We start from the raw sequence: 23,779 nt of genomic DNA on the forward strand, positions 1-23,779 counted from the left end.
CTAATATATTCCTATTCATCATGAATTCTAAATGGATGCCATTTTTTTCATGGACCCAATCCATTTAAGAAATGACTTTCCTACTAATTACACCTCTTGTCAAGAGTCATATATAGTAGGTTAAGACCTTGAAATGTTTTTGAAATGACAGAAGATGAAAATAGTTTTCTCAATAGATAGGGATTGGAGAAGCCAGAATACATAAGAGAACAAATCTAAAATGACTCCAGACTTCGCTTTAACAAAGAAAAAATTTTGAGCAGCCAAAATTCAATTATCTACACTAAAAAAAGTAGTCAATCTATCTCAATCTGCCAACCAGGAGGGGAAAAAAAAAGGCAGGGGGGTGGGGGGAGTGGTGGTGGTGAGGAATTCAGGGAGGTAATACAAAAGATTAACTCTTAAAATCTCAAGTCAAGCTTTTGTATGTTAATAATCCAGCTTTTAAAGAGTTAGTATAGCATTTTGCATATGTATTTTTACTGTCTGAAAATTGGAAACAATCTGATAAGCATGTCTCTATGATTGTACTAACATTAGATAAGCATATATTTATAAAACATTAAAAGCAGAGAGTGTTATCCAGGCATTTCCCAAAACAAAAGATAACATAACGAAACAAACAACCAACTACCTACAACAGAGAGTAAAAAGATTATATTTCTAGGGACAAAAGATGCAAATCTAAGTCCCAGATATACTACTTTTACTATAAGAATCAAAAAATAAAACAAAATCTGAAGTTAAGCTTTAAAGAATATTTATTGACAGTTGTAGGCAACTTATTGCCTAGGCAATAAATGAGAAGCAAAATTTGCAGCATCCTGAACAATAAATTACCATCCCCTAAAACAGAGAGGGTGAGCTTATCATATGATTAGCTCTAAAATTTGCAACTTGAGAGTCATATACAAAGTACTTAAGAGTTCTTATGTTGTCCCATCCATATAGCCCATAGTCCTCTGTTCATGGAGAAGAAATAGAGTAAGCATTAGATAACCAGGCTTATTAGCAGAAAGGAACGTGACATCTCAGAGTTAGTTCTACTAAAGGATTTGTAGGACCTACAGAGAATATGCATTAGGATCAGTAACTTAGAATATTTTAGAGAATAATTTTTTTAATTAAAACTTTAAAGATAGGATTAGTGCCTATGGGCAGAAAAAAACTTTTTCTCAGATACGTACTACCCATGATGCCTAGCTGTAAGTATGTGTCAAAAAGTTAGAAATATCCTAAGGCAATGAAAGGTTTTAAAAACAAATGATGTTATTCAATTTTGCCCGTTTAAAACTCAGACAGGACAGACCCTGAAGGCTGATGAAAACAGCCAAATTCAACATATAATGACTCCAATGATTTAATTCTTTCATTACCCAGAGAGACAATTAGCATTAGTAGATGGAGGCTTAAAACAGAAATTGCAGGGGAACCTAACACTTTACATTACGATGTACGATTAAACTTTTCAAAAACCAAAGCTCATTGTCTAAAAATTAGTAATGGAATCTATCTGTTAAAATTGTTCCATGTTGTATCTTGGCTTTAACGAGATGATGGAGGGGTGCCTGAGTGGCTCAGTTGGTTAAGCAGCCGACTTCGGCTCAGGTCATGATCCCACTATTCATGAGTTCAAGCCCCACATGGGACTCTGTGCTGACAGCTCAGAGACTGGAGCCTGCTTCAGATTCTGTGTCTCCCTCTCTCTCTACTCCTCCCCAACTCATGCTCTGCCTCTGTCTCTCAAAAATAAATTAACATTAAAAACTTTTTTTAAATAAAGAAAGAAATGATGGAGCTAGCTAAAATGAACAGGCCTATATTCAAAAGGCTTGAGTCATTTTGGCCCACTGGCATAAAATAATAAAAATGCCAAGTAGTTAATACCACAATTAGGACTACCAATTTAAAAGCTGCATTGTCAGCAATGAAAAATGTAATTTCAGAATTATAATGAAAAGTCTCGTATCATAACTCATAAAAATGATGTATATGGGATGTGATAGTAGGGAAAGGTAGCCAGTATTCCAAAAATAATATATGGGCCCCACTTATATACAAAAGCATATTCATGGATATGATCTAATTTCGCCTCTCGTTTAAATGAAATGATTCTATATATTAGCTTTCTAAATTGTTTACAATTCAGAAAGCAGAATCCTCTTCCATCTTTTTTCTTTTCCTTACAATTTACCTGTTAAAGAAAGTAGGACCCTCCTTATTCATTATCGCATGAAGTAGAGAGAGCAGCAGCCAAGAAAGAGCTTCATTTTTCTCTCATCATTTCATGCTAACACTCTGTCAGGTCTCCCCTCCTCTACTTTTTGACAACATCTCTTTCAAATGTCTTTTCATAACAGTTTCACTATCAGGTATTTTAAAAATTCGGTCTTGTCTAAATCAAAGCATTAATTTCATATAAGATTTGGGGTTTCTCCTTTCCTACCTGCTCAGAAATGACTCCTGGTGGGTGGGAAGAGAAGCAGAAGGAAAATACGGAGGAGGGCTCTGTTCTGTTCTTTCATACTCATTTCTTCCTTCCTAACCCACCCCCATCTTTGCCCCTTGCGTTTCTAGATCCTGGAAGATGCAGGGATCTAAACAAAAGTCTTGTTTACAATTCTCATTTGACTATTAAACGCACTCTGCATGACAGGCTTCCAAATATTGGACCTCACAAGACATGTCTGTGGAGTCCTTTGGTCTTTATGTTTCCTGCAATGGACAGTGAACTCTTCAACTGACCTGTTATAATCCAGCCCTTCTCAGCTTTGCCCCGGTAAGCAGCCCTTTTAGATTGGGTTCACTTGGCTCACAGAAATTACAATGTTAGTGCAGTTTGAGAAACTGCTGACTCCTTCCTTCTGACCCTGCAGTCAAGGGCAGTTCTATTTAGTTTCCTATCTTCAGTCTTCGCCAGAGAAGCAGAGACCTGTTATGATCATACTTTGCCCCAAGTTACGGGGGTCCACAAGTCAGCTTCCTTCAAGAAAATGCTCATAATCTGCTAAGGTAGAGGCATGGGTAAAGCCTAATAGTTCTGCACTTTTGCAAACATCTGGCCAGGGGCTGAGCTGCCAATCCACCAATTCTTAGATAACTCTAACTTTTAAAAGCAGTGTAGCTGGGCATCCCCAATACTTGATTTGGGGTTGAGGAAAGCATCTCCATCCCCTCCCTATAAAAGAAGAAAAAGAAATGCCACATTGCTTTCAGTGCCTATGAATTCCTTCAAAAGATCTTATATGAATCTCTCTTCTAAATAGACCACAGACATGGGGCGCCTGGGTGGCTCAGTCGGTTAAGCGTCCAACTTCGGTTCAGGTCATGATCTCGAGGTCCGTGAGTTCAGGCCCCGCGTCGGGCTCTGTGCTGACAGCTCAGAGCCTGGAGCCTGTTTCAGATTCTGTGTCTCCCTCTCTCTCTGGCCCTCCCCCGTTCCTGCTCTGTCTCTCTCTGTCTCAAAAATAAATAAAAAACGTTAAAATAAATAAATAAATAAATAAATAGACCACAGACAGACGACAGGATTGGTGATCTGACCGACTTTCAGTAAATCCAGTGGGGCTGTGTCTAACGCACAGGAGGTAATTGTCACCTAGTGTCCTAAGCTTTGAATTCTCAAATTTTTAAGACAATAGATCATCTCCCATTCCTTATGTTGTTATAGATGTGAAGTGACTTTTGAATAAAGCTACTATAATGGGACTTAGTCTTTCTGAATTGCCGCCAGACTACTCTGAAGGGAGAAATCCAAAATATGGGGCTGGAGGGGCACCTGGGTGGCTCAGTTGGCTGAGTGTCCGACTACGGCTCAGGTCATCATCTCACGGTTCATAGGTTCAAGCCCCGCGTTTTGGCTCTGTGCTGACAGCTCAGAGCCTGGAGCCTGCTTCAGATTCTGTGTCTCCCTCTCTTTCTCTCTCCCCCTCCCCTGCTTGCACTCTGTCTCTCTCTGTTTCTCAAAAATAAATAAACATTAAAAAAATTTTCAAAATATGGGGCTGGAGGCCCTCACCTTAAATGGCTCTGTTCCTTTAAAAGCTATTATTGAACTGCTTCTGTGATTCAGCCCAGGGGAAAAGAGCATAAGGCAAAGGTCATTAAAAGGTAAACAGAAACAGCAGCACATTATCCTAACTGCATTCTTCCCAGTGTAAATAAGCCCATCTGCTTCAGTTGTTACACTAGCAAACTAGTCCAGGTACTACACCACACTAGAGTATAAAATCTGTACCATAATAAAATTGGCAGGGCACCTGGGTGGCGCAATCAGTTGAGCAACGGACTCTTGGTTTCTGCTTAAGGTCATGATCTCACGATTAGAGGGATCAAGGCCTGTGTGGAGCTCCATGCTGACAGCAGGGAGCCTGTTTGGGATTCTCTCTCTCCCTCTCTTTCTGCCTCTCCCCTGCTTGCATGCGCGCAAGCACGCGTGCACTCACGCACACGCGCGGTCTCTCTCTCTCAAAATAAATAAATACACTTAAAAAAAATAAAGGGTGTTTTTAAAAATAAATAAAAATAACATAAAATTGGCAAATGTATTCTGAATTTGCAATGAATTAGGACACTCTCAGTACATCTATTAGCTAATTAGAAAAGCTAAAGTCCTCATATTTAGAAGATGGATAATTCACTAACATTTTCTTTAAGATTTAGGAAAATAGGGGTACCTGGATGGCTCAGTTGGTTAAGCATCTGACTCTTGGTTTCAGCTCAGGTCATGATCTCATAGTTAATGGGTTTGAGCCCCGTGCCGGGCTCTGCCTGACAGCAGGGAGCCTGCTTTGGGATTCTTCCTCTCTCTCTGTCCCTCTCCCACTCACGCTCTCTGTCTGTCTGTCTCTCTCTAAATAAATAAACTTTCAGAAAAAAAAGATTTAGGAAAATAAAATCCAACCATAAATACTATACTAGTTTTATTTTGTTTACAATTTCTAAGTAAATTTAATGATTAGGAAGGTAAATAATCCTGTAAATGTCACATAACTAGCTTCCTTACTCTAATTTTATACATATAAATGTAGTTAAGTAGAATGGGAAAAAGCTGAGATCCAGAGTAGGAAAATCTGGGTTCACATTCTTGGCCCTAAGACCTACTGGCTGTGTAATTTTAAGCAACTCACTTCATCTCACTCAGCCTTGGTTTCCTAATTTGTAACATAGCAATGATAACAACATTGCAAGGTTGTTATGCTTTGTAAAGGAGCTATAAATCATTTTGCCAATATTACCTTTCTCTCTCTTTAACAAAACACTTTTTTTCTGGTACATTATACAAGAGGAATTTACCTGACTAATTAGGGGCACAGTCCTTGATGTCAGACAGTCTCAGTAGTCATTCAATGTCAGTAGGTATTTGTTGAACAAATAATGAAATACTTTTCTGCCTCATCCTATGTCAGAACCCTAGTCAAATTATGTATCACCTCCAAGCCTCAATTTTTATGCATGTAAAATATGCAAATAAGAATAACTACTTCAGTGCTTCTCAATCTCGGTACAAATTAGAAACTCTGGAGTCTCTGATTTAGTAGGTCTGAGGCAAGGCCTAGACAAATAATACACTTCTGCTTCACACGTATTTGGAAACTAACCCAGAAGTGAGAGTCACTAAGCCCTCCTTCTCAAGGCTATTGTGAAGATTAAATGAGATGATGTATAAAGACACTGAGCACATACTTAATTCATGCAACTGTAGAGATTATAACCTGCTTTTATAAAACATTTTATATAAATTTATTTATAAAAATATTTTATATAACATATTTAAGAAATAATCAGTGAATTATTAAAGCAGTGGTTCTCAAACTCAGCATGATTCTAGTGGGGAGTCAGGACGCTTTTTAAAAACAGATTGCTGGGCCCTGTCCCCAGATTATCCAATTCAGTAGTCTTGAGGGGGAGCCCAAGAATTTGCATTTCTAGCTAGTTCCCAGAGGCTGCTGATGACACTTTGAGAATCACTGCATTAGAGAAACATTAATCATCCAAAAATTATGTACATATAAAGTAAAAACAATAGGCAGGGAATAAAGTGTCAACATTTTATAGTTTAGATGTCAGCAAGGTTAATTTTGTTTGATGATTTGAAATACAGTCTCATATGATTACACCTTTCTCAACAAAGCCTCAACTGACTCCCTAGGGTGAATGGGAAGGTCATACCTTTGCAGTCCCACTGCAATTTGTATCGATTTGCCGAATATCGTTTCACTCAGCTTTGTATGGAAATGAACTGGTAAGGCATTACTTTCCCCCTTGAGTAGAAAGCAAACTCCTTGAAAGTAGAGATCATGTCATACATATCTCTGTACCCTCAGAGCCCAGCACAGTGCCTGCAGACATTCAATAAAATGCTTAATGAATGAATGGAAACTCAATTTGGATAGAGTAATTTTGTGATTTTTTTATTGTAATCCCCTGGTAACTCCCCAGGAAAGTCTAGTGGTATACAGACAACCATCTCCCTGTCATATTTCTTTCATTAGAGCAAAGGTTCTCAAAGGAGTTAAACTCTCCTATCACCCTCCTGAACAGAAGTTTGGCCTTAAACCAAAGAAACAATATCAATAGCAACAATTTACAAGCATATAACAGTTTGTTTTACCAATAGATTTTGTAACCTGAGGGCTCAAATTCACAAAATTAGTTAGTGGAATATTAGAAATAAAATAGTCTCACTCTGAGCCGAACACTCCTAAAGAATTTCTTCTTCACTCTGCCAGCTCATCTACTATCTAATGTGAACCTCATCAGTAGTTGCTGCACCACTGAGAGCTCACTTTCTGTGCTGAGGCAAGATTGCTTATGTCAGGAGAGTGCTTTCCTTCAGATGGTGCCTTGATAATTTACTTATTTTTGTTATTATTATTGTGGGGTTTTTTTGCATTCAATTAGGTGGCTCAGCTCTTATTTTCAGGCTAGGATTATTTTAAATATTAATTCAAATCCTGATTAGAAACATTTTGCAACATAGCCTGATTTAAAGACAATGAAACAGCATCCTTAAGAGGAAGAAAGACAAACAGCTGTGACCTTCCCCTTTTTTAAAAGAGCTCTGAAGGTCATTCCAAAGACTCTGTTCCTGGAACAGCTATTCTGCAATCAACACAAACTCGGAGTTTTTTTACTGCCTCTGGGAACTGTCTCTGGCACTCCCAGGTGTCCCTAGTCTCACTCTTTTCTTCTCTTGCTACCTTGATACAGAATACATGTTGAGCATCAGACATCTGGCAGCATAATTGGATTTCAGGCCAGTGTGAGAAACTGAATGTAAACAGAGTCAGCTGTGGGTACAAACAGGGCAGAAAAAAGAAGTATGAAAACACGGGCTGACCTTGGGGCGCCTGGGTTGCTCAGTCGAATAGGCATCCAACTTCAGGTTATGATCTCACGATTCATCGATTCAAGCCCCCCATCGGGCTCTGTGCTAACAGTTCAGATCCTGGAGCCTGTTTTGGATTCTGTGTCTCCCTCTCTCTCTGCCCCTCCCCTGCTCATGCTCTGTCTCTCAAAATTAAATAAATGTTAAAACACACACACACACACACACACACACACACACACACACACACAGAGGCTGACCTGGAAGCAAGCTGGGTGGAGCACCTTTGTTGTAAAAAAGCTAGCTTTGACTATAATTCCAATTTTCTGCAGTTCTCCCATTTCCGGAAAATGGGAAGTAGGGGAAGGCAGGCAGGCAGGAAGGGAAAGGTGGAAGGAAGGAAAAAAGGAAGGAAGAAAAGAAGGAAGGGAAAGATGGAAGGAAAGAAGGAAAGAGGAAGAAGGAAGGAGCAAAGAGAAAGAGAGGGAGGAGAAAACAAGAAACGAGAATGAAACAAGCATTTATTGAACACCTATTACACACAACATAATGCTATATACTTTGCCATTTGTTATGTTATTTAACTACCACACAATAGTCTTGTAAGGTAGGTATTATTGTCTTCATTTTTCACATAAGGAAAGTGAAGTTCGATGAGGTTAAGTAATTTGTTCAAGATCATATAGCTGGAATTTGAACACATATCTGTCTGACCCCAAAGTCCAGAAAAAAAAAGAAAGCAGGTAGGCTCTGGGAAATATTGTTAAAAATGATAAGAAATATCATTTCAGGGAGGGAACATATGAGCAGGAATAATAGGAAACTGAATTGAGATGTGAGATTGTTCTTTCTAGAATAAGATATCTGAGTCCTAAACCTAGTCCATTATGTTTTTCTTATTAAAAAAAAAACATTCATTCATTTCCTCAACAAATCATTGTGGAGCACTGAGAGTGAGTAAGACGCTTTGCTAGTAGCCATCAAAGATACACCTGTGAACAAGGCATGACATTTTTGGTCTAGTAGGGAAGAAAAGTGAGTATACATACAATTAAAATGGTTTGATAAATGCTAACAGGTGCAACCTCAAGGAGGTATGGACATACTTAAGGCATGCATAATTAAAGGCAAAATTAAAGCACCTTTCTTCTACTTTCTTGTATTGTGTGTATTTGCATGCATGTGCGCATGCACACACACACACACACACACACACACACACGCACACACACACACACCACTCTAATTCCAGGACGTAGGTGCAAGACCTCTGTTGCTCCATCGGCCATGTCATCCATAAACAATAGAGCCAATTCCAGAGCATGTGGTGAAAGAAACATTGATCTAAAAGTCAGATCTGAATTTTAATCTAGACTTGCCAAGTTCTGGCTGTGTAACACGGGAAAATGATTTTAACCTTTCTGAGACTAAGTTTACCCATCTGAAAAGAAGTTAAGCTAAATCATTTATAAAATCTCTTTCATTTTTAACACATCCTGGAGTGTTGCTAATCAGAAATTGGTTGAAAACTATCTTAAAACTTCAGACTTTAATACTTATGACTATTTCAAGTTACATTATTTTAAAAGTGTGCTGAACCACAGTCACATGAATTTCACAATCAATATTAAAGAAGGTAAGTAAAACTGACATCACAAATGGAAATACATCAGCTTTTGAAAAATTGAAATGAAAAATGAAGTTCTAAAAGGGAAAAAAAGACCATGTTTAAATATAGCATGAGAGTCTGTAAGTCAGATCCAAATGTCATTAGTGTCCTCAAGTGAAAGGAAATATTAAAAGATAGAATTTTCCTCATCTTGTATCATAATATCTGACTATCTACAGAGTAGAAAAATAAGACTAAAAGTTAGGAAAGCTGAATTTCAGTGTTAATAGTATTTCATTTGTACATCAACCTTTTTAAAAAGTGTCCATATGTCAAATGTAAACTGACATTCAAAATTATAATGAAATCACCAAGTGATACGTAAATTGATAGTAAGCAACAAAAATTCTTTGGTAAAGATGGTTCCTCATCCTTTGAAATGGTAAAAATAATATCTATAAATTTTCTCTCCCTCCTGAAGATTAATGAGTTAACAATTATAAAGGTTTTATACCTTGGAAGAATGCTAATAATGCAATAGAGATAGGCAGGGAATATACCTTTTTCTTTTACATCATTTTTAAAAAAAGAAAGATTAAAATCACAATGTTAAATAATAATGAACTGCATATCAAGCTAGTTTTTCAAGATATAATATATAAATTAATTTGATAATCCTTAAAATCATACTTGGTATTACACAGCTGCAGTTCTTAATGAAACCATTTTCAATAAATTACTTTTTGTTAACCAAGACTAACCCAAAATAAGAAAATAATTATATCAAAGGAGGGAAGGAAAGTAGGGAGGGTGGGAGGGAAGAGAAAATATCTCTCCAGGTATTTCAGAAATAATTCTAGAGTAATGAAATTTAAAGATTCCAAATGTGGAAAAGCCATTTATTAGGAACTAACTAAAGAGTATCTCTAGGTGACAGTGATGTATCCTCTGGAAAAGACATTGCCTAAGGGCAGCCTTTCAAGCTTTATTCACCACCCTCATCCCATCATCTATATTTTTAAATCAGAATTTTCCTGTCTAAACATACCAGATTCTCAGTGTTTCAAAAACATCTCAAAGGGCCTGACCCAGAAGTTATTTATTCCCTGTAGATCATGGAATCAACTTTTTCTACAATAAAAAAACTTTAAAAATTTTTTATTTTAGAGAAAGAGAGAGAAAGACCATGAGCGAGCTGGGCAAGGGGCAAAGAGAGACGGGGAGAGAGAGAATCCTAAGCAGGCTTCATACTCAGCTTGGAACCATTACCCTGGCATCATGACCTGAGCCAAAATCAGGAGTATGTACACTTAACCAACTGAGCCACCCAGGAGCCCCCACAATAAAAAACTTTTGATGAGTTGAATAGTTCCCTATGTGAAGTCTTAAAGAAATAAAAACAGTAACAGTTCCTGATAATCCAGAAATAGATTCACATTATGGATTACTCAGACATGGTCTGGGGAACCATTCCTACTACATATGGGAACAGCAACACCTGCTCTGAATTCTATCTATGGTCTCAGTTCAGTGGCAGGAACAAGAACTGTATCCATTCATTGCAGAAGAATGACATCCCAAAATTCACTCATCTATTCATTCAGCTAATTATTAATGAACACTTACTGTTAGGCACCAAGATAAAGATTCAGTTGCCTCTACTTTAAGATGTTTAAAGTTTAATTTCATATTCATGAGAAAATGTACTGTCAATAAAGGAAGAATAGGACAAAAAGAAAAATGAGTATATAAACCTTAGGAGTTCTGATTAAAGGAAGATAATTTAGCACCACTTTCTTCTGTACCTTTTTTTCTTAGAACTCAAGCTATTAGTACATATCAGACCTTGGAATAACTTTCTAGTGAATTTTCTGATAATTTATAACATTATTACAAGATAATACTGTTACAATTTGGAGCTAACATCAGATCTTCTACTAACTAATCAGTACAATTCCCTAGATATATTAATTACAAATTCACTTTCCTTTTCATGGGCCACACTTAACTTTTTAGACTTAGATGCTACTGGGTCTCTTTAACCTAAAGACATAGTTCAACACAGTAAACATGCACATACATACACACACAGGGACAGATGTTTATTAAACCACTATATTTGTAGAGAAATCCTAGAAAATTCAGTTGATTATGTTATTTATGTAAACACAATGCAAGAATCATTAAACCATTAAAATTAAGAAGAATATATAAAATATAAATATGTATATTTGATTTATTCAATAATATATTCATTTAGTCTCTGTGACATGCCCAGAGTTACACCAGACATTTTATATAATCAGGACCCTCAAGGAGGGATGCTCATAGCCTAGTAGTGGGTATCTGTGGAGGGACCTAGAGAAGGGGATAGCCAATGGGCACATGGCAAATCCCAGGCACCATGAGGTAGCAGTCCTTTGTTGCAATCCACTAAAACTCAGGTCCAAATCAAGGCACATTACAACCTAACCAAAGCCAGGTTTGACCCAAGAAAACTAAGTCAAGATACAGAAAGACTGAAAGAAGCCTTAGGAAAGAGCAGAAAGTTTCTAGACAACTGGCTTGGGAATAGGGTGCTGTTCTCCCAGGCACCAAGTACAGACTGGCTGGCCTGAAACTGCCTGATAGTATCACCAGAAGAGTGGGAGGCAGGCATCAGCGACAGTGACACTCTGACCCTGGGATGTTAAGCTACTGATTTTGTCAGATTTTTGGTTCTTTTTGCTTCAGGGTGGTGGTAAAGCTAAAGATCCACAGGAATACTGAGAAAGGAGATGGACTCAACATTTTAAATCCATCTAGGAGCACTAATAGAAGCATGTGCAATATATCTGGTAGCCCTAAAGAGGAAATGCTTACCTGTGCCTGTAGGGTAGGGGCAGGGCAGTGCCAGAGAGGAAGATGGGGGAAGTTTCATAGAGAAAGTAGTGACATTTGTGTTGAGGCCTGATGGATTAAAAGAGATTTTTAAGCATTACCAAAAAATCTAGTATAACAAAGTGAAGTATAAAAGAATGTGTGTGGTCCTCAGTGTTAGAATGGTAAGATCTTTAAGCTTAGAATAGATGCAGAAAGTGGTGGGAGATGAAGCAGAAAAGGTAATCATGGGTCAGATCCTAGAAAGCCTTGTATGCCTTGTTTTTATCCTGGGTAGGTAATGGAGAGCCATTATTGAATTTTAGGGCTGTGGAGTGATCAGATTTGCCTTGTAGGAGTATCAGATTTTCAATGTAAAAAAAAAAATAATTAGAGGTGATGTAAAGCTAAACATGAGGAGACCCGTTAGTGTATAGGTGGTTCAATCCATACTAGAAATGATGAGCACTCAATTATATTTCTGAATTACAGAAAAGTAGATACTTAGGATCAATAATAGTGACTGACTTGATCAGGGCTGAGTAGAGGCATGGAAAAAGAATCAAGGATAACTTCAGATTCTCAACTTGTAAAACCAGGTGGATAAAGATGCCATAAAATAAAATTGCAGCTATGCAAAATTATACATCAACAAAGAATAGATGCAAAAAAAAAAATGGTGGTGGTGAGGACCATAGGATGATTTGTTTCCCAAAACTTTTTCAGTGTTCTATCATATGTACAAAATTATTTGGGGCTACATCTAGGTTTAAATGAAAGTTCTGCAAATTACTAGTTTATAACTTGAGTAGATTATTTAACTTCTAGGGATTTAGTCTCAGCCAATATTAATTTGTTTATAATTCACCTTGTTTCAAAGAAGATTTACAATAGTTTCTAGGGGTACCGAGGTAGCTCAATGAGTTGAGCATCCAACTCTATTTCGGCTTAGGTCAGTATCTCACAGTTTCATGAGTTCCAGCCATGCATCAGTCTCAGCGTGGAGCCTGCTTGGGATTTTCTCTCTCCCTTTCTCTCTGCTCCTCCCCTGCTCGTGCTCTCTCTGTCTCTCTCAAAATAAATAAATAAACTTAAAAACAAATAAAATAGTTTCTAAAAATACATACAATTCAACAAAACAAAATATATAAAGAGAGACGATGAGAAACAAAAATAAATCCATAAGTGAATGACTTATGATCTCATAGTCTTGAGCAAGAAGGGGACCCAGACTCAATTCCAAGCTTCCTAGCTGTCCACCCCTTGTGAGAGACATCATGAGTTCTATGACTCACTTTATCCATCGTTAGTTAATGACATTTCAGAGAAACTTCTCCATCAGATACAACACACATACTCTGTAAAACAGTGATCAGCACAAGAAAGAACATCTGGAAACTTAATATGATGTCAAGTATCTCAAGATCAGTCAGTGTTACAACAGTTAAGCACAAATCAGCAAAAGCACTTCTATGGGGGGCCAAAATAGCACAAGCTGGATAAGGAGCTATTTCAAGGTCTGGCTGATTCCAAGAAAAAGTTTTAGCATATCTAAAGGAATGAAAGGACTACATGTTTATTCAGGAAATCCCTCCTAAAGAGTCCTCCCATAAAATTACTCAAGAACACCATCTGGAGTGCCTGGGTATCTCAGTTGAGCTTCCGACTCTTGATTTTGGTCCAGGTCTTGATCTCATGGTTCATGAGATCGAGCCCCACCAGGCTCTCTGCTGTTAGCAGAGCCTGCTTGGGATTCTCTCTCTCTCCCTCTTTCTCTCCCTCTCTCTCTCTCTCTCTCTTTCTCTCTCTCTCTCTCTCTCTCTGCCCCTCTCCAGCTTGCACTCTCTCTCAAAAATAAATAAATAAACTTTAAAAAAAGAAAAAAGAAAAAAGAATGCCATCTAACCACTTTCCCATCCCCAAGGTCTTGATGATTATTGAACCACTGGTCTAACAATGGCAATTCTCAAGATTTTTCTGCTTCCATGTTAAAAAAAAAAAAAAACAAAAAACAAAAAACAGTTTTCAAAAATACAAGATGTAGCATAAACCCATTAAATAGGGACAAATAATGGAAAGGAAGTCTAGACTCACAAAAATTCTAAATACTCATGATATTTCAGTCCTTTTACTGTAAGCAATTAGCTTTTTAAAATGCCCATTAGTTGGGGCGCCTGGGTGGCTCAGTCAGTTAAGCGTCCGACTTCAGCTCAGGTCACAATCTCGCGGTCCGTGGGTTCGAGCCCCGCGTCGGGCTCTGGGCTGATGGCTCAGAGCTCAGAGCCTGGAGCCTGCTTCCGATTCTGTGTCTCCCTCTCTCTCTGCCCCTCCCCCGTTCATGCTCTGTCTCTCTCTGTCTCAAAAATAAATAAAAAACGTTAAAAAAAATTTAAAGAGAAAACCTCAAAATAAATAAATAAATAAATAAAATGCCCATTAGAATTTCTCAAAGACTTGCTTTAGTAAAGTATTTCTAATTTATATCACTTTCTACCATTTAATGCTGCCCCAAACTTGAAAATGGATTTTCCCAAGTCAGTTAAAAAGGTTACATGTCTCTTCTGACCCACATATACTTGTGTATAATCTATTAATTTGTTTCTTCATCATACTTAGGGCATTAATTCAGGACCAGGTAGTGAGAATTTACAGAAGTTAAAACAGAGTCTTGATCTTAGAATTAGGTATGTGAAGCCTATGTCCTTTAGTCTTTGTGTTGTTTCTACAGATCATTAAATAAAAGTTTATGTGTGGCAGTGTGGTAATTATTCAATTTAGAGTTTCCACAAAGTTTTACAAAGTATCCATTTCAATGTCAGACTTTCTTAGTGGTTAAGAAGATGAGAAAAGAGGTAAATCCCAATGCTATTCTTTGTAACTTCAAGTCTATCCTCCCTCAAACAGCTAAGATATCTCTGGACACATTTATTTATGAGCAAAAACTTTCTTAAACAACATAATGGTCCTTCTTTATTCACTGATACTCTTTCACTATAGTAAAGGTGTTAAATCAGCAGAATCAATGTCATTGCCATGGGAAAAGAATATGATGACATTCTTCTGCAGCCAAACAAAAGAACTGTGAATAAGAGGCGGAGATCAGTGAGTAAGAAGAAAAAGAGCTTAATTCAAACTGAAAAATGCTATTAATATTTGAATTTGTAAAGTATGAATATCTATTAAATAGCTTCCATAGTATTTCTTTTTTCATTTTATGACTTTTTATTTTTTTATCTAATTTTTTTATCGTAGGATAAACTTTAAAATGACTTTCGAGTTTTTTTGGTAAGGCAAACATGGAGTGATAATAAATTTTTAATAAAATTGTATGGTCAATTTCAAAATCTTATATTTTCAGTGGGGAGGGGGTGTCTCTGGATTTGAACACTGAAACACAAGCCAATGAGCTACAAAATTTATACTAAGAACCTGTCCTGTAAGTTCTCCAAATGCATACATTTTAATTGCTTCTTATAAAACTGGATTTTGAAAAATAATTTACACAGTGAATATGGCAATACTTTTTAAAATTTTTATTTTATTATTATTTTTCAATTCTAATATAATTAACATATAGTGCTGTATTAGCTTTGATCCTACAGGAAAATTGCTCTAGCACTTAGGACCAGTCCTGACTTTGGTCAGAGTCTTCCTTACCTGATAGGATTAGTAAGAGTGCAGCTCTCCACTAAAGTCCTAGTGGCCAGAAGAAGCCACAAAAAAGTAGTCTGGGAGGCTACTCATCCTTTCACATTAAAGAGAGAGAGAGAGCTAAAACTTAACAAAGCATTGTGTTCCTGATCCTGTGTTTCACAAAATATTCAGACAGATGCAGAACAGGAATCAGCAATGTGAAATTGTTGTTCCTCAACTGAACAACAAAATTTTTACTGTGATTTCAATGCTTCTTTAATAATGTGAGCCCTAATGAGAAACTACCTAAGTTTATTTAAAAAACTGCAATATGCAATGGCAACCACCAGAAGGAAGGAGAAAGGCAAGGACAAAGAGAGAACAAACCAACAAAAAAAATGAAATATTTTTAGTTTGAACCCTAATTATTGTTAAAAAAATTGTGCCTTGTCTAAACATAGAAGATGAGATAGATAAAGCCAGCTCTTCTGGATTCCTTTTTCAGAAGTAGCTTCCTAGCCTCTCTCTGGAAGAATGGAAAAATGATGGGGCTAACCCAGAATTTTGCAACCTCAGCGCTATTGACAGTTCAAACCAGATCACGCTTTGCTGTAGGGACTGTCCTGGGCATTATGGAACGTTTAGTAGCATCCCTGGTGTCTACTCACTAGATCCCAATAGCATTACCCAAGTCATGACTGTGAGATTGCCCACAGTCACTGCAGAAGTGCATCTGGTCAAGAACTACAGTATTTTAAAAATTTTCTTTAGTTCTTTTGAGCCTTCCACCTGAGAGGATAGACTACTGCAGCCAGCAACACAATGACTGATAAACCTTTCTCTTCTGGCAACTTTCTCCTATTGTGGCATATTTTATTAAATATTTCACCTGGAGCTCCATTGATACACCTCTTTTAATGCTATATTCAATATTTCTTAAATATGTATTTATTTATTTTGAGAGAGAGAGAATGAGAGCAGGGAAGGGGCGAAAAGAGAAGACAGGATGACACCTATGTCCATGCTGACAGCAGTGAGCCCCATGAGAGGCTTGAACCCATGAACCAGGAAATCATGATCTGAGCTGAAATCGGAGACTTAACTGAATGAGCCACCCAGGCTCATTTTTAAGATAGTATATTTAAAGAAAGAAAAAGAAAAAGAAATGAAATAAAGTCATTCTACACAAATTCTTCCTTACCTCCCCAGGAAACTGTCATGAAAAGCAGCCATAAAGTAAAAGAGTAAGAGAGGTCAAAGACAAAAAGCACACAGTAACACACGACAAGGAACAAAATCTGCTATTATTTCTCAGATGTTAAGAAAATCAAATTCTCTTCGCTGCTTTTCCCACCCCAGCCACAGCACCTTTTCTTTGCTCCCTTTGCCAACACACCCTTTAAGAGTTAACTAAGTCGTCTCTAATCTCCTCCCATCTCTTTTAACCTGTTCCATTCAGACCATCACTGCCACCACTACAGTTAAACCACCCTTGTCCGGGTTTGCAGTGACCTTCACATTAATAAATCCTGTGGCCATTTCTAAGCTCTCATCATACTTCACTTAGCAGCAGCATATGACACAGTTGATGACTCCTCTCTTCCTTTGCACAATTTCTCCCTTGGCTCCAGAACTCCACACTCTCTTGATTTCCTCCTTACTCACTAGTTGCTCTTTTTCAATCTCCTTTACTAGTTTCCTCCTCTTCTCCCCTTTCTCTTAATAATGCAACAATCCTGGGCTCAGATAATTTATTTCCATCTGCACTCACTTCCTAGTGAGTCATCCAGTCCAGGCTCTTAAACACCACCTATGTGCTGATGACTCCCAAACTGCCTCTCTCCCAGATTCATATATCCAACTTCCTGCTTGTCACCTCCACTTGAATATCAAATAAATGTTTCAAACCCAGATGTGTCCAAAAGTGAGTTCCCAATCCTTCCCCCTAAACTTGCCCCACCCACAACTTTCTAACACCATTTGATGGCAACTTCATCCTGTTAGTTACTCAGGCCAAAAACTGTGCAATCGTCCATAACACCTAGCTTTCTCTCACCTTCCACATACGGTTAATTCAGGAAACCATATTAGCTTCACTTCAAAATACATTCAGTATCCTTTCACTTCCCATGTCCTTCACTGCTGCCATGCTAATGCCACCAGCACTTCTCAACTGAAATACTGCAAACATCTCATTACTGGTCTTCCAGCTTCTCTCCTTGCCCCTATAGGATATTCTCAACACAGGAGTCACAACAATTCTTTTAAAATGTAAGTTATATCTGGGGCATCTGGGTGGCTCAGTTGGTTGAGCATCCGTCTGACTCTTGATTTTGGCTCAGGTCATGATCCCAGGCTCATGGGATTGAGCCCCACATCAGGCTCCACACTGAGCATGGAGCTTGCTTGGGATTCTCCCTCTCTCTCTCTCCCTCCCTCCCTCCATTCCTCCCTCCCTCCGCCTCTCTCCCTCACTCGTGTGTGCTCTCTCTCTCTAAAATAAAAAAGTTAAAATTAAAAATATATATTTTTAAAAATTCATAAAATAATAAAATGTAAGTCACAGCACATTACTCTTCTGTTAAAAACTTGCAGTGGTGCTCCATTTCATTCAGGGCTGAAGCCTTTATTTTATTTTATTAATAAGCAAATAGTCTTTTTTCAAAAGTAATCTCTGTGCCCAATGTGGGGCTTAAACTCATGACTCCAAGATCAAAAGTCTCATGCTCCACCAACCAAACCAACCAGGCACTCCCAACTAGTCCTTTATATTGTCTAAATTGTCTAGAGGTCCTGTCTCATCGTCCTGACCCCTTTCCTATTTCTATTCTCCTCTCTAACTCCACTCAGCCTCCTTTGTGTTTATCAGACATTCCAGATATATGCCAAACTTTGGGTCTTTGCACTGGCTTTTCTCACTTTCTGGAAGGTTATTGTCCTGCCATGAATAACTACTTCATCTTCTTCAATATTGCCTTTCAATTAGGCCTAGCCTAACCATCATATTCCTACTTACAACTGACCTCTCCATCATCCTGTTACCAGTGTTGCAAATCCCCCTTACCATGAATATTTTTTTTCTTTTTTTCACAACATTTTTCAATTTTTAATATCAACAATTTGCTAAATGTTTATTTTCCATTGTCTGTCTTCCCTATCTAGAATGTAAACCTGACCACAGCTCCATTTTTTTCTGGTAAGTCCCTCAGAATTGTGCTTAGCACAGAGTAAGCATACAACTTATATTTGTCAAATGAATGAATTAAATAAAGTGCACAAATATCCCATCCTGAAGTAAAAGGGATGGCAGCATTCTTTTTTTTCTTGATCCTTTTTCTCATTTTCCTGGTCATACATCAAAGCACTAGTTGGCCTGGGAGGGAGAAGGATCTCCTTTTGGCAGAAAGGAACAGATAAATAGAACTTAGGAGAGGTTTTTATTGGAAGATTTTAGGTTTTAAGGGACTTTCTGCCTTTTCAGTTTGGGGATCTGTGAAGTCTTGGGCTGTTTGGGGGATTTTAGGACTTTTATGTCCCGTTTATCACTCCGATGTTTAGTTTGTTGGGGCTTCTAGTTGGAAGTACGTTCCAAAATAAGTGAAACAAAGGAGCTAGGGATGAGGACCAAAAAAAAAAAAAAAAAAAAAAAAAAGGAGAGGAAACAGGCTGCTAAAAAGAACTCAAGGACAACGGAAAAAAGAACTTGAGGTTTTCAGTCCAATTCACTAAAGTAAGCTCACTAAAGTAAGACAGTGGGCTAAAATTTAAGGCCAGTGCTGATATTAGCAAGGAAAATTGTAAATCAGAGTGTTCTTTTTATTCTCAGGAGACTGAAAGTGGCAGATAGGTACAGGAGAAGCCCTAGAATAACTGTATAAATAAGTAAATTAATCCCATTATAGTAGAGGGTTTAAAAAAAAAAAACCACATTCTTCCATACACATCTCCCTAATATATATATATATGTACACACACACACACACACACACACACACACACACACACCACTGAGAGGGTCTCTATCTCCCAAGATAGAAGCACAAAGGTAATGAAACACATATGTATTCATTATCTAATGCTATGTAACAAATTACCCCCAGATTTAGTGGCTTACCACAATAGTAACCATTTATTATCCCTCACAGTTTCTGTGACACAGGAATCCAGAAGCAGCTTGGTTGGGCAGTTCTGGGTTAGGGTATCATAAAGTTCAGTCAGATGTTGACTGAGCAAGGGAAAACTGAAGGCTTAACTGGGCTGGAGGATCTGTTTCCAAGGTAGATCCCTTATATGGCTGGCTCTCAGCAGGTGGCCTCAGCTCCTTCCCACATGGGCCTCTCTACAGGGATGCTTGAATGTTTTCACAACATGGCAGCTGGTTTTCCCCAAAGTAAGCAATATAAGAGAGCAAAGGATATACAAGAGCAAGGCAGAAGCCACATGCCTTTATGTACAATATAGCCTTCTACTGTACTTTACTGGTTACACGGGTCAGCCCAGATTCAGTGTGGGAAAGGAGAATGTAGGGTGTGAATACCAGTAGGCAAAGAACATTGAGGCCATCCTGAAAGCTGGCTACCACCACAGTCAAATGGCTTCACATATAAATGACAAAATAATCCTGATCTATCTTAGAGTTGACTAGGATGCATCATTTCTGTTTACCCATTTCAAAACGTGAGATCCTTTATTCACCTTGCTTTGCCTCCCCATCTCTATCACCTTAGCAATGTATTTTTAATTTAATTTGTTTAAGTTTATTTATTTTGAGAGAGAGAGTGTGTGTGAGCAAGTGGGGAGGGGCAGAAAGAGAGGGAGAGAGAATCCCAAGCAGGCCCAGGGCTGTCAGCGCAGAGCCAGATGCGGGACTTGAACCCACAAACTGTGAGACCATAACCTGACCCGAAATCAAGAGTCAGATGCTTAACTGACCCCCATTTTTAATTTTAAAAGTGGATTGCAAACAATAAAGTTGTGACACTTCTGAGGAAAATATAAGAAGATATATCATGCTCTTGATTCAGCAGGGGAAAAAAAAACTTGACGATCTACCTCTCTATGTTAGAGTTGATTAACCCCGAGGAAAATGAACAGATATTAAAATATTGGACATAGACAGAGGAAAAAGAGTCACAGGGCTTGTTTATGCCTCTATCCAGAGTGAACAATTTACTCTTAGACCTCAAGAAAGCACCTAATGTCTTTGTATCTCAATTTCCTCATATGCAAAATGCAGATAATATTCATTCACATGTATAAAGAGTGATGTGTGAATATAAATTGGGAACTGAGCTCTATTTTATATGTACCAAGATATATATCTTCAATTATGTAGAATGCCTTTACAAAGAGTAAACTTGATCAAATTCAAGATATATATGTCTTGATATAAATTATATAATGATATCTTATTATATATATATAATTATATATAACAAGACATATATGTCTTGACTTAAATTATATACGTATACATGCATATAATAATATATAATATAATAATATACATGCATGTATACATATAAACATACACAACCAAGATATAAATCTTGGAGAGGCACCTGGGTGGCTCAGTCAGTTGAGCAACTGGCTTCAGCTCAGGTCATGATCTCACGGTTCATGAGTTCAAGCCCCACATCAGGCTCTGTGCTAACAGCTCAGAGCCTGGAGTCTGCTTCAGATTCTGTGTCTCCCTCTCTCTGCCCCTCCCCTGCTTGCACTCTGTCTCTCTCTCTCAAAAATAAATAAACATTAAAAAATGTTTTTAAAGATATAAATCTTGGCTTATATAGAATATGTATTCACAAATAATAATCTTAACCAAATTCCTTACATAGACTATTCATATGTCGCAGCAGCACTCACCTCTTTCTCATTCCTCCAATAACTCTATGAACACTGAGCACTTTTTCTAACTCAAACATACTGTGACAGTCAGTAGTATGGAAAAGAGATGATGTCATAAACACATTGTGTTACAGTATCACTAAGGGCCAGATTCATCCTTAGTTACATAATCCTTGAGGTATACCAGCCTTGCTAGACTCAAAAGAGAGACTTGGAGTACAAAAAAAGAGAAGGAGGGGGCTAAACAAAGCCCTGAAGCTATAAAAATTCTTAGTATATTCTTAGTATATATGCTTGGCAAAGAAGCAGTTTGGATGTAGAAGAAGGCAGTGGAGAGCTTCAAAATAATTATTTATATCTTCTATTATATCTTCTATACTTATAGAAGTAGTCACCACTACTTTCTAGTCACCAATGCTCAGGGAGCAGAAAATCATCCAACAGACCCCATTTTCCCCCGGCCAACATCTCCACAGTAAGATCAGAGACCCAAGAGCCACTCTCCCTGTTAACTAGCTGTCAAGCGGCTACCTCCAACAAATGGCAGTTGTTATAATTAATTATTTCATGTTGCTTTCATCTGTAAGATTTGTAATCCATAAGAAAACCTAAGAATGATTAATAAAATCAAAGCTATCTTTTAAAAGCCTGTATGCTTTTATTGTTATAAATGCTTCACAAGTAAAAGATCAGTCAAAAGCATAAAGGTACCCTGATTTGAACTTCCTTTGTGCTCGAATTAGAGTGTTTCTTTTGGAACACCCTCACATCAGGCTTCTGCGCCTCTTGGCAAAATCATGAATTGGCTGATGTTGTCTTAGAGGCTTTCCTAGGTCTCCTTTCCCACCATCATTCTTCTTTCATGGACTCCATTCTGTTTCCTAGGAATCCCTCCCGCTGCCTTCCACATTCCACCCACTGCACAGTCAGTCATGTTCCAGACTTTTTATAATTCTCCTTTCTAACATTACAATATGTTTTTCCAAAGATTTAATTTCTTTGAGAGGCTTGCTAGGTGGGTAACTAACCTGATAATCTTTACCACATTCTCTTTAAAATTGTTTTTCAATCAGAAATTTCTAGAAATGCTATCAATATCTCAGCACAAAATATTGTAGGTGTTTTGGTAAGTAGTAGAGAGGACACTTGAGTATAACTAGACCTTTCAGAAAAGTGAAGTTCAGGGGTGCCTGGGTGGCTCAGTTGGTTGAGAGCTTGACTTCGGCTCAGGTCATGATCTCACAGTTTGTGGGTTTGAGCCCCACATTCTGTGATGACAGCTTGCAGCCTGGATCCTGCTTCTGATTCTGTGTTTCCTTCTCTCTCTGCCCCTTCCTCCACTCGTACTCTGTCTCTCTCTCAAAAATAAACATTAAAAAAAAAAGAAAAGTGAAGTTCATTGGGTTGTTTCACTTGGCCTAAGAAGTTGATGTGCATGTAGGGGTTCAGGACAGATCACCCCTATACACACACACACACACACACACAATGCGCCACTTTGGCATATGGATTCATTTGAGCTGAAGGCACTTGAGACCCTGAGGGCTCAAAAGAAACTTTTGTCCCTCCCTTAACCACACCAAAGAATCTAAATTGGGGGGGGGGGGTCTCTCCCAGAATAAGGGTTATTAACAGAAATAGATTTTATTGGAGTGACCCATCTGTATGGTATGACAGACATCTAATTACCAAACATCCGCTCTTCTTATCACCCTGGGAAATGCATTCCTTTCCTCTGAAATCCCAGACCTCTACCCACCTTCTCCTTAGTTCAGAGTAACAAAGATAGTTCATTTTGCCTGGTTGTCTTTGGAATTTCCATGTCTATGGATCTATTAAATTTGATTTTCTCCTGTTAATCTGTCTCAGATCAATTTATTTCTTAGTCCAGCTAGGAGGCCCTTTGAGGAGACAGGAATTAATCTTGCTCCCCAACATATGAAAGCTGTTCTCTCTAAAATCATCCTTAAGGATAAGAATATAATCCCAAACATCTAATGTGTATCCATCCAGTTGGCTTTCCACTGCAGTTAAAATAAAATGTATAATCCTGCTTAGGGTCAGAAAGATCTGGCTTCTCCCTACCTGTCTCTACCTCAGACCTTACATTCCAGCCAAACCAGCTTTCCTTCTGTACTTGAACATGTCAAACTGCAACCTCATTCCTGCCTTAAGACTGCTATGTTTCAGTACTTGGTATGCAAATTTTACTTCATTTGGTTCCCAGCTCAAATGTCACCTCTTCAGATAATCTAAAGTAACCTTACGATCTCTTTCTAGCACATCATCTTTTCTTTCTTTTTTTTTTCCATGATATGTACGTTTTAATCCCCATCACCGATTTCACCCATCCCCCCACCCACCCTTCCCTCTGGTAACATCAGTTTGTTCTCTATAGTCAAGAGTCTATTTCTTGGTTTGTCTCTTTTTTTTTTTCCTTTGTTTGTTAGTCCTATTTTATTTTCTTCATGGTATTATCATTGTGAAATTTTCTTGTTCAT

General features: G+C 37.9%; 1 protein-coding gene across 6 annotated transcripts in view; it reads right to left on the minus strand.

The window, feature by feature from the left end:
- SLC44A5 (solute carrier family 44 member 5) overlaps positions 1 to 22,123 on the minus strand; it is a 368,679-nt gene extending 346,556 nt beyond the window's left edge. For 2 of the 6 annotated variants that reach the window (XM_042997592.1, XM_042997601.1), the window contains exon 1: positions 21,297 to 21,369. The gene's annotated coding sequence lies outside the window, so the exon portion shown is untranslated. Of the gene's footprint in view, positions 1 to 10,565; positions 10,643 to 11,801; positions 11,889 to 21,296; positions 21,370 to 21,989 lie in introns of those variants that run through there. The other 4 variants (XM_042997595.1, XM_042997593.1, XM_042997594.1 and 1 more) reach the window with 4 other exon arrangements.
- Positions 22,124 to 23,779: the final 1,656 nt, after the last annotated feature.

This window comes from Panthera tigris, chromosome C1 (assembly GCF_018350195.1).
Source record: "Panthera tigris isolate Pti1 chromosome C1, P.tigris_Pti1_mat1.1, whole genome shotgun sequence".
NCBI classification, from domain to species: domain Eukaryota; kingdom Metazoa; phylum Chordata; class Mammalia; order Carnivora; family Felidae; genus Panthera; species Panthera tigris.